The sequence below is a fragment of the Adiantum capillus-veneris genome, chromosome 23, assembly GCF_014529385.1.
Source record: "Adiantum capillus-veneris isolate H3 chromosome 23, ASM1452938v2, whole genome shotgun sequence".
NCBI classification, from domain to species: domain Eukaryota; kingdom Viridiplantae; phylum Streptophyta; class Polypodiopsida; order Polypodiales; family Pteridaceae; genus Adiantum; species Adiantum capillus-veneris.
The window spans coordinates 49627214-49638102 of record NC_140953.1 but is presented as its reverse complement, the minus strand read 5'-3'; positions in this window follow the sequence as shown (position 1 = coordinate 49638102).

Genomic DNA, 10889 nt, shown 5'->3' with positions numbered 1-10889 from the left:
AAGCTCTGAGACGGGCTTTACAGCGTTGCATTCGGTGCTCGGAGTTACCCGCCACGCCCCCGCCAAGATTGCTCGGTGTGGGGAGCAAAACAGGAAATTTATTGGCTCAATTGGGGAGGTGGGAGGATGGTGCCAAGTGGCAATGGAATAATCCCACATGGGGGGGAGCAAATGAAAATTTGAGGGTATAAGGGGGGGAGTGGGCTCCCCTAAGAGTGTATCAAAGGGGTTAATGGAGCTTCTTGGCCTTGCTTGTGAGAGCTCGTGAAATTTGAGGAGAGGAGGGGGCACCTAATTTGTGTTCCCACTGCCTAGACAGGCGCCCTGCCCATTTTTTGGTCCCCAGACACTGTCCACCCCACTTGCCTTGGTAAAACAGTGACCGACATCCCATTTTTTACCCAAAAAAGGCTCAAAATGGACCAATAAAAAGGTGCCCAAAGGGGGAAATGAAGTCGGCTAAGAGGGGAGAGAAAATAACTTGGGATACGAGCCAAAAAAATCCCCCTTTAATAGCTGCATTTCTCTGCACACCTGCAGACACTTTCTAGAGACCTCCTTTTTGGAGCTTTTTCAAAACCCCCGAACTTCAAATGCTTGTAATTTTCTCATTCCTCATGGGAATCAAGCATACAGATTCTCTATGGACATCTACGTGAGCCAATCTACACACTTATGCTCTCTAATTCTTCTAATTCCTAGTGTATTTTCCGCTAGAGCTGTTCTTCTCCAAGCTTTACAGGTGTTTAACATAGGTGAATTCGACGGTGTAGCTGTTGTTCTTTTCAACGGTGTGATCGATGTAAGGCTATAGGGGCATTCGTTTTCATTGTCATTTGCACTCCACAGCACCGAGACTCATTAGGAGATTCCGAAGGTCATTTGGAGGGCCTTCTAAGAAATTCTATTTCTCTCTCTAGAAAATGTTCTTAAAATATACTTGCACTTGTTGTGTACGTTCAAAAGGACAACTGAACACTCTGAAAAGTGAACCTAACTTTTCAAAAATCCTTGAAAATGATCACTTTTTCATGCAATGCGTGTGTCGTTTTCATGAAGTACATGACGGTCATTCAATATAGCTTTCGTCATCATTGAAATTTAAAAAATCACAAAATTATCATTTGGTGTTAGAATTTAAAGTTTTTGATACCGTCAATGCGTCCAAAATGACCAAAAACTTAAAAAATGTATATCTACTTGCCTCAATCTCACAGTTCAAGGGGGAGAAATTGTCAAAATACCCCTAAAAAGGAGATTTTGCCTCACGGTGCGCGGGGGGGCATCTGGAAAATTCCAAATTGCCCTCCGCACGCCATGAGGCAAAATAAAATAAAATTGGATCACAGTACAGATAGTGTCATCTAGAATTCTCCAGACGGTCCCTCGCACACCATGATCCAAAATCCCTTTTTAGGGGTTTTTTGGTGATTTCTCCCTCTCCGGTGTTAGATTGAGGCAACTAGATAGGTGTTGACGGGAGCAAAGCGAACCCCGAACCCCGACGGCCTCTAAAACACCAGGGACCGAATGGCGCGCCTCGAGCCTGTCATAGTAAAGCAAACACGGGGCACCACCTACCTTCAGCGGCTAGGACGCAAACAACACACCACCATAACAAAGTTTTCATCCAAGAGAGATGGATGCTTGGGAGTAATGATGAAAAGGAAAGGGAATGAGATCAAGTGAGAGAGAGAGAGAGAGAGAGAGAGAGAGAGAGAGAGTGAGGGAGGGGGTATAGCGGCTTAGTACTTAGGCGTCACAAAAGGATGGCGAATCCGCACACCCTTCACACATACACAAGCTCACTTCAAAACACAAGACTAGGTGGCGATTCCGCACACCTCACATGGGCAAAACATTGCAAGAAAACATACTCACAAAACCTCAAGCTTTATTTAGAGAATTAGGCGATGAAATGGGGAGCATAGGGTAGGGGAATGAGAAGGGGGAGAGTGGTAGAGCACATGGTGGATAGGTGGGAGTTGATGGCGAAGACTCGCACGAGGATTATGGCCATCATCCTTCATTTATTTGCCCTTCATCTTCCATAGCCAAGGGTGTAGAGGTCATGCTCAAGACAAGCATGGTGATTGCGGTGATGGTGATGGTGTGGGTGTGTGTGTGTGCACTAGGCACACACAGTGCATAGTGTGTTCTTTGGTGATGTTGTGTGTGTGTTTAGTGTGATGGTGACTCCTCTTTATATAGGGGAGGAGGGGGGAGAAATTCTAGAATGTAGAAATGAAGAAATCATTATCTACATAGGCCATGTGACTATGGGCCCCACTTGTCTGGCTGTGTGTATATGTGCCAGAACAGCAGTCTCATGAGACAGAGACTAAGAGAGAGAGATGGGTTGATGAAAAAAAGTGAGCGGTGACATGGAGAATAAAGTAATTACAAGAGGGGAGAGAGGGGAGTGTGTTCAGAGGTGAATCTGTGTGCAGATGTGTGTGAACACAATAAAAATTAGGTAACCACCGGGTGGGGATGGGTCTGTGGGCACCTTTTTCAGTGAAACTGAATGTGTGTGTGTGGGCGATGTTATTTAGCTACAAGACAAGAGACATGGAGCCCTTTAGAGAGAGAGGGGGGTATTTGGGTCATGGGATATGATAGGAGAGAGAAAGAGGGGGTGGGGTATACTATTTTGGAAGATAGGGTAAGTTGCATGTGAGTTAGGGTGCATTATTGGTGAGTTATAATTCATTATTGGTGAGAGGTGGGGTAGCTTGAGGGGAGAGAGAAAGGAGAAAGGACAAGGGGAAGAGAGAGGGGGTTGACCTTTTGAGTGGAGGAGAGGAAAAGGGACACCCGGCGGGGCAACAGTGAAGAAAAAGGAGGCAAGGTGGGGATGGGCTACCCCGCAGGCATGAGGTGGCCTATTTTACCTTTCTTATATATTTACATAATCATAATTTATTTTTTTCTTACTTTTTTCCAATGCCTTTTATCACTCCCTCCCTAAGAGGGGGTTTTCATGGGGTGGGGACGAGAGAAGAGGGGTATGGGAGCTTGGCTTGTGAAAAGCCCCCATCATTAGCCCTCCCCTTTTGGCTAGAGGCATTCATGTCTCTAGCTCATCTGTTTGATCATTATCGCCAAGTCTGCTCTGAAACCTGGCCCTCTATCAGAGATGATCTCTAAAGGTGTGCCAAACCTACAGCATATGTGCTCGTAGATAAATTTAGCTACCTCTACCGCTGTGATTCTAGTGGTGGCTGTAGCCTCTGCCCATCTAGTCATGTAGTCGACCCCCATGATAATGTAGAATTTTCCTGAGTTGGCCCTAGGTAATGGCCCAATGGCATCGATACCCCATTTTTCAAATGGGCCATATGAGAGAATAGGTGTCTGTGGTTCAGGCATAAGTGACCTAGTGCCGGACTTTTGACACAACTTACACGTTTTGCACCAATGGTGTACATCACGGTTGAGGCTAGGCCATATGAAGCTTGCCTGCAAGATTTTCCTACTTGTTATGTCTAGGGCAAAGTGACCACCACAAACCCCATCGTGACAACTAGCAATTACTCCCGTGATTTCCTGAGAGAGAGGGACCTTCTTGAGTATTTGGTCCTTACCCTTATAGTACAAACCGTCATTGATGAGTCGATACCTTGTGGCCTTCCGCGTCAGCCATTGCTTTTGTCCCTTTGTTAAATCTGATGGGCATTCCCCTGTTTCCAAAAAATGCATGATGTCAGGCAAGGCATCACTTCCTTGAAATAGAGGGAGCTTTAGTTTTATTGCTCCAACCACCACTTCCTGTAGTCTTTCACTTGCTAGGGCATCAGCTTCTTGGTTTTGAGCCCTTGGGATATGGTGTATTTGAACTTCTTCAAACTTACCCAACAAGGTTTTTACACCACTTAAGTGAGTCCTTAAACTAGGATTCTTGCATGTCCATGCTCCATTTACTTGCCTTACCAGAAGTAGAGCATCCCCAAATACATTAAGGCGTTGTACACCTTGCGAGACGCACCATTGTAGACCCTTGGTTAGTGCTGCATACTCAGCTTCATTGTTAGAATGTGAATCTAACAATTGGCCCAACGAAAATACCTTTGTCCCTTTGTCATCAAAGACCACTATGCCTGCAGCTGCTTTGTCGGACGCTCGCTTGTAGGCTCCATCAAAGTAGAGAGAGTATGCTCCTTCTACCATCGGTGGTACTGGAGGTAATCGGACTTCTCCTTCCTTAGATTGCTTCTCCTTCCTTTCAAAGACTTGGTAGGTCATGAGTCCCCCCAAACTTTCCCTTGTCGTGCTTTAAATCTGTACCATGTAGTCAAACTCTTGTAGACGAACTAGCCATTTAGTAATTCTAGCAGACACATCCATGTGTTGTACAACATAGGGAAATATTTCATCCGTGGTTAGAATCACAAATTGCTTAGGCAACAAATATGACCTAAACTTTGTAGTTGCAAATCTAAGAGCTAGAACTAAGTGTTCCACATGGGTGAAACCTTTCTCTCCTGCTGTCATCATTCGACTAGAGAAGTAGATTGGCCTCATGAAAGATGTCGTCGTATCCTTTCGGAGTAGCACAGCCCCCAATGAGTCATCACCAACACTTAGGGCATCAAAATTCACGATGATATTGTTAATCGAGGGCTACTGGAGAAAGTTGTTGTGGTTGGCGATGCTTTAATCGATATGTATGCCAAACGGAATGCCCTTTAAGGGCCGCCCGCCCAAAAGAAAATGGGGCCAATGCCCGCCCAATGTGGCCGCCCAATGCCTTGCAATACCTCGGTCAGCATGTATGCTAAATGTGGTGCCCAACAAGGGCTTATGCCCGCTCAAGGTGCAGGAAAACCAAAAGCCCACTCAAAAGGCCGACCGCCCAAAGCTAAGGGCTAGTGGCCGCCCACCAAATCAATGGCCACCCACCCAAAAAAGGGTTTTAGTGGGAAAGCCAAGCGAGAATGGCAGGAGGCAGCGTGGAGGAGATGGCTCAAGGCTTCTAAGGCTCGCGCAGGCTGCTGGCTTCGGATGAGGGCGGCCATGAAGCTAAAAATCCTCAGGTCGGCATGGCGCTCCTATTCGGTACAAGTCGTGCCGGTTTTCATGCAGCTTGCTGGATTCAACTGCCACATCATCACAGCGGTTCCCATGCCACGTCAATGACGCCGGCGCTACTGCAAGGGGAGCAAGAGCTATTAATAGCGAAAATTTTTGCATGAGAGGGGACACTTTTGCATGTATGTTATGAAGAGAAGTACGAAGGAGGGAAGCTAAGCAAGAGGGAAGCAAAAGCAAGATGGAAGTGAGGAAAGAACTCCATCAAAGGTAGGCAAGAGCTTTCTCCTTTATATCCATCAAAGCAATAAGCTCCTTGATCTCCATCAAAGCAAGAAGCAAGAGCTTTCTCCCTTGATCTCGAATCCAAGGGCGAGCTCTCTCTCTCTCAACTTCCAAACCAAGCCAAGGGCGAGGTTTCTCTTTCAATCTCTAATCCAATCAAGGGCGAGCTCTCTCTCTATCGACGTCGGCAAGGCTCAAGCAAAGGCTTTGCAACCAATTCACCAAGGAGACCAATCCTCATCGGCTTAGGCAAGGAGATATCATCAAGGCTTGTAAGCAGTCATAGGAGAATAAATACTTTCAGCATAGACATTGATTGAATACAAATCCAGAAGATAGAATCGACACAATAGGATTTTCCTCGTCAGCAGGCAAATTAGTCTAATTATCTCTTTTTGATGGATTGCGGAGCCGTTAACGGCCCGGAGTGATCTGTAATGGAAGTTTAAGCTCCTTAATTGTCATTAGCATTATTTAATGGTGTCGTTAACAACACTTCTTCTCGATTGCGTATCCGTTTCATCGGTGTTACCAATTTTCAAGCAAGTTTTGTGCGTCAATAGTATTACCGAGTAATTATTTGCTGTTGTATTGTGCGGTGCAATAATTTCTCATTCAATTTTTCCACAGCCGGCAGCCCGGTGCTGACTTGGCTCAAGTTTCGAACATATATCCCCCGACATTGGGATAGATTTATATCCATGTTAAATAATTCTCATTTTCCACTTGGCAAGTGTGAAGTCATCCTTGCATCCTCCTTGTCTGACCACATGTGAGGCATCGAGGGATCAAGTTGTGCCAAATACTCTAAGATGTAAACAAATGGCTCTTTCATGATCCACCCTTTGGCCATACATGTCTCTCATTGAGACCGTAGCCGCACAAAATCTTTAAGAGTCTTTAAGAACCTCTCTAAAAAGAATATCCATCGTGCATGAACTACTGTGTATATAAAAATCTCCTCAATGGCACACACAGTTTCTACTGCAAGTGTTTGAGCAGCAGGGATAGAATCTATTTCAATTTCCTTGGAGATCACAAATCTGTAAGAAAACACACAAGAATACACTAAGTGCTAGTTGAAGTTATTGTGTACATTAAAAAAGTGTAGTTGAGCGGAGTCTTGTGGTGTATCTTACTAGCTCGCCAAGTTGAAAAATAGCATCCCTCGCTTTCTTCTTCTAGCATATGCACATACTCACCGACAGAATGAACTACAATGTAAACTAGAGGAAGGGAAAGTGAGAGATAGCCATAAACACATCTCGTATGTGTCCTAAAAGACAAACAATAAAGAGAATAGAGAGAGAGATTTACCTGAAGCATCTTGTGCCAATCATGGAACTTCAACCCACACAATTGAACGCATTCACTTTTTCTTATTTTTTGTGAAAGATCGCTTCAGCAAGCTCATGTATCATCTTGGTGTGCAAATAGACGCAATGGTACCCTTCACTTGGTCCAATTCTTCTTTGGCTAGCATCCATGGAGCTTTAGGAAGTATAATCTTCCCATTGGGGGCACGCCGTAGTGGAGTAGCAGAGGCGGGGATATGTTTCATGAACCTTAAATCATCCCCCATCATTGACGAGTCCTTCTTGCTAATAATGTGGTCCCACAGGGTGTGGGCTACATTTTTTAATATGTGCATGAGATCCAAGAGGTGTGTTGTCTTTTTAAGTCCTTCCAATATATATATGGAATCCTTAAAAATACAAAATACCTTGACATACCTTTTGGTGGAGTGCTCAGAGATGGATTGTTGTTGTAGTGCTCTTCCCCAATAGTTGCCTAATTTTCCATTGTGTGATTTAGAGGCATCTTATCATTTTTTGGAGCCTTGTACTTCTACATTAACCAAAACCAAGTCAGCAAATTAACAAGTCAAAACAATTAATACAATATGATTTTTGTAATGGAATTGGCCTATTTAGCTTGAGATTAGCGGAAATTAATGAGAGTACTTTTGAGAAATAACTTTGTGGGCATAACGGGTGAACATAATTGAAGATAGCAACATAATCATAGCAATTAGTTAACTTGGCATGAACAATACTTTTGCAAGAGAGAGAATTTAGAGAACATGACAACAGTTGAGGACCGGATTTATGTGGAGCCGGTCCCCCCTCCAATAGGCATTTGTATTATGATTTCTCCCATAAAGAGAGACTTGTTACAATACAGTCTTTGTGCTCCTTGTGACCTAGGTGATGCAATGAAGATGGAAAAATTCATGCATCACAAACATAACATAAACTTGAAGAAAGCTTTAGCTATCCCAAGCCTCAGTCCCAAGACCTCAAACACCTTGGAAGGTGGAGAGAGCTAGCAGGGAATGAGGGTAGGGAAGAGGAAGAAGAAACATTTTGTAGGAGAAAGAATTAGTTCCTCACTTATCATAACTCTTGCTACTAGCATACATAATAGCATAGTAATGAGGAAGAAGGAGATGGCAAGCTTAAGCATTGAAGCATGGCTCTTGGTTGGATTTGCACTCCATAGCCAAGAGTGTTGGTGTAGGCTCTCAACCTCTACTTGCTTGGAGAGGGAGCTCTTGCACTTTGCATAACACACAATGAGAGTGTTTGTGAGTGTGTGTGGGTGAGTATACCCCCTAAGCATGCCCCTAGCTTGCTTGGGTCGACCCCCCCCTTGTAGATCATGCTTGAAGCTCATTGGACCCCTCTAGGCCTAGCCAATCATAAGCAGGAGGCATTACAAGCAGTAGGGGTAGCCTTGAGACAAGTGTCCCCCTTTCCCCTTTGAGAGAGAGGGCTAGATAAATTCTAGATCAATTAATTAAATCTCCTAAATTACTATTGGACCCCTTGGGTGGCCAACCAATAGGCTTCAGGCATCTCATGAAGGTAACATAGGTAGGGGCCTGACATGTGTCCTTGCTGCCTCTTCAAGCTTGGGCCTTCCTTGTGTGTGAGAGTGTGTGTTCTCTCTCTAGCCCCTATGAAAAGAGCTCGCCCCCCTCTTTGTAGAGATCCTTTTGACTTTTGGTGCTCAAGCACCTTAGTCATCAAGCATGACTAAGCACTTGGACTAGAGGGTATTCCCACAAGCATCTCAGGCAAGCTTGTCAAAGCACCTCAAGTACCTTAATCATGTAGCAAGTGAAGCACCTCAAGCATGTAGCAGGTCAAGCACCTCAAGCACGACAAGCACCTCGAGCTTGGGCCGGGTTCCCGCCTCAAGCTCATCCCTAGCTTACCTAAGGTCAAAGGACTTTTACACACATTATTGGAGGTCTTCAATGAAGCTAACCCTAAGGTCTTATGCTCCATTAGTTAGCCTTGTTCTTTGATAGACCATCTCTCATTTGGGCCCCTTTACCATTGGCCCCGTGTTGAGATAGATCTATAAGCACATATCTATATCTTAACACTTGTTCCCGTTTATTCTTCCACATTAAGTGATCAATTTAATATGAGAAAATCATTTGGGTTGGTTAGATATTAGATTTTATGACAATTTTTTTAGACTTACCGCCTGTAGAGATCCAATTGCTGAGTCAAATTGCTCATGAGAGCTGTGATGGTTCTCGAACAAGCATCACCAAGTATTGAACTCCGTGTGCCGCTCTCAATACTTGACCATCTCTCTGGGTGGGCGACTAGAGTGATATTCTCCTAAGTTAGCAATGAAAAAAACAATTTATAAAATAAAACCTTTTTTGGAGAGTTTGGTCTCCAATATAGAATAACTTACAGATTTGTCCTTCCAAATTTCTTTTTCTCCCGAACCATTGTGTGTGGGAGTTTGTCTATAGATGAGTCCATTGTAGCTTCTTTGCCCTTTTTCTACATTGAACACTCCCACTCTGCATTTGCCATGTTGCCTCTATGATAGCTCCCATTTGGATTTGCAACCTAGTTAGTGATTGCACGCCCGTACATTTGATTGCTTGTTTTTCAGAAATGTTGTAATGTAGCCCTCCAACCACTATGCCGAAAAATTCATTGGAGACATTTGGGAATTGAGCATGCAACACTTCCTCGATGTAGCGTGTATGATCAGGCTACTGGTCTTTGAACTTTACAAAATAATTCTTATACATCGAGTGTATAAGAATTTGAAGATGGTGTCATGACACCCTATCTTGTGATGTACCAAAGTCCACTTCTATGCTGTACTTAGATCTACATTAGCATCCATGTGTGTTTTGCACGGGTGTGTCAGTATCCTTTTCCTCTGGGTTTGGGGAAGAACGCTCTAAAATAGGGGATTCCATCCCCCCCCCCCACTAAAACAAGTGAATCCACATGATCCCTTGTCGCTCCACCTTTCTCAACACTCACTGCCCTAAGACAAATGAGGATGCACGTTGGCAGAAGACGTATGTCAATGATGCTCGGGTGAAACAGGAGGGGAATGGAGTGATGTGGGTCCCTGTGATGGAAGGGGAGTGGGACCCTAAGATGGAAGGGGGGCAGGTTGGTAAAAAGGGACTGTAGAAGGAGGTGCCACGAGTGCAAGGCTCTAGAAGTAGGGAGTTCATTTGTGGCTCCTCGATGGCATGTATGTTGAGAAAGACTGTAGGCCACAAGCTGTTGCTGAGTGTAGTGGTCAAACAATCCATCCGTCAAACGGAGGTACTTGTCTCATAAAGAGAGTGCCCAATGGAGGGCTTGATCTACCACCAACGGAGGAACGTGGGTAGATGGACCGTTACCTCCGTAGGTGTAGAAGGGCCATGCCCACAAATAACAAAGAGAAACCTACATTCATGCTTACAAAAAACTAGCTACAAATAATCTTAATTTAAATGCTTGGACATACTGCCTCAAGACTCGGGTCCACTGGGGGGCGACATCCACCATGGATGGGATCCCATCTGGTTGTGAACCAACCAAAAGAGGAATGCAATGGCTGATGCACATCAGATGGTATCTCATTTGACATTGAATGCCATAAAATGGTAACAATATTTTGGCAACATTTTTCAGCCTACTCAACGTCCTCTTCCTCATATGTGTATATATTTTTCTACGCTATTAAGTTATCTCAAGTAAATTCCCCCTCTTCGTTTAACCTTTACGGAGACACATACATTGTACTCTTCCCAAAAATGTCACCTTAGTCATATATTTATATTAACACCCGTTTCTTTTTGCTTTGTAAATAAAATTAAGCATACAATAACCAACTATCTACCCCCAAACTTTCTTACCTCTTGTGAATTAGTAGTAGAAAAATAATATATCCATCTTCCATCCCATATAGATAAATTACCATGGAAAATCAACTCTCCACTTGTCTTTACCAAAGATTATGGTCCATCTCTACAAGTCTTCTATGCCCCCTACATAGGTGGCCCAATATCTCTTAAGAATATACATATAGTTTTCCTCCTTTCAAAAAGACTCAAATTTTATATTCTTTTCACAAGAAAATAATATTGGGCCCTCCTCTATTTGTTTAAGCATCATACCCTTTTGAAAAAGCAAGATTCCCCTTGGATGCATACAAGCAAAGGGCCCATACAAGAAGACTTGGAAGCAAAAGGTTCCCTAGCCTCGTGTGGACCTTCCAAATCGAATTCCTTGGTGCATGTGCATGAAGAA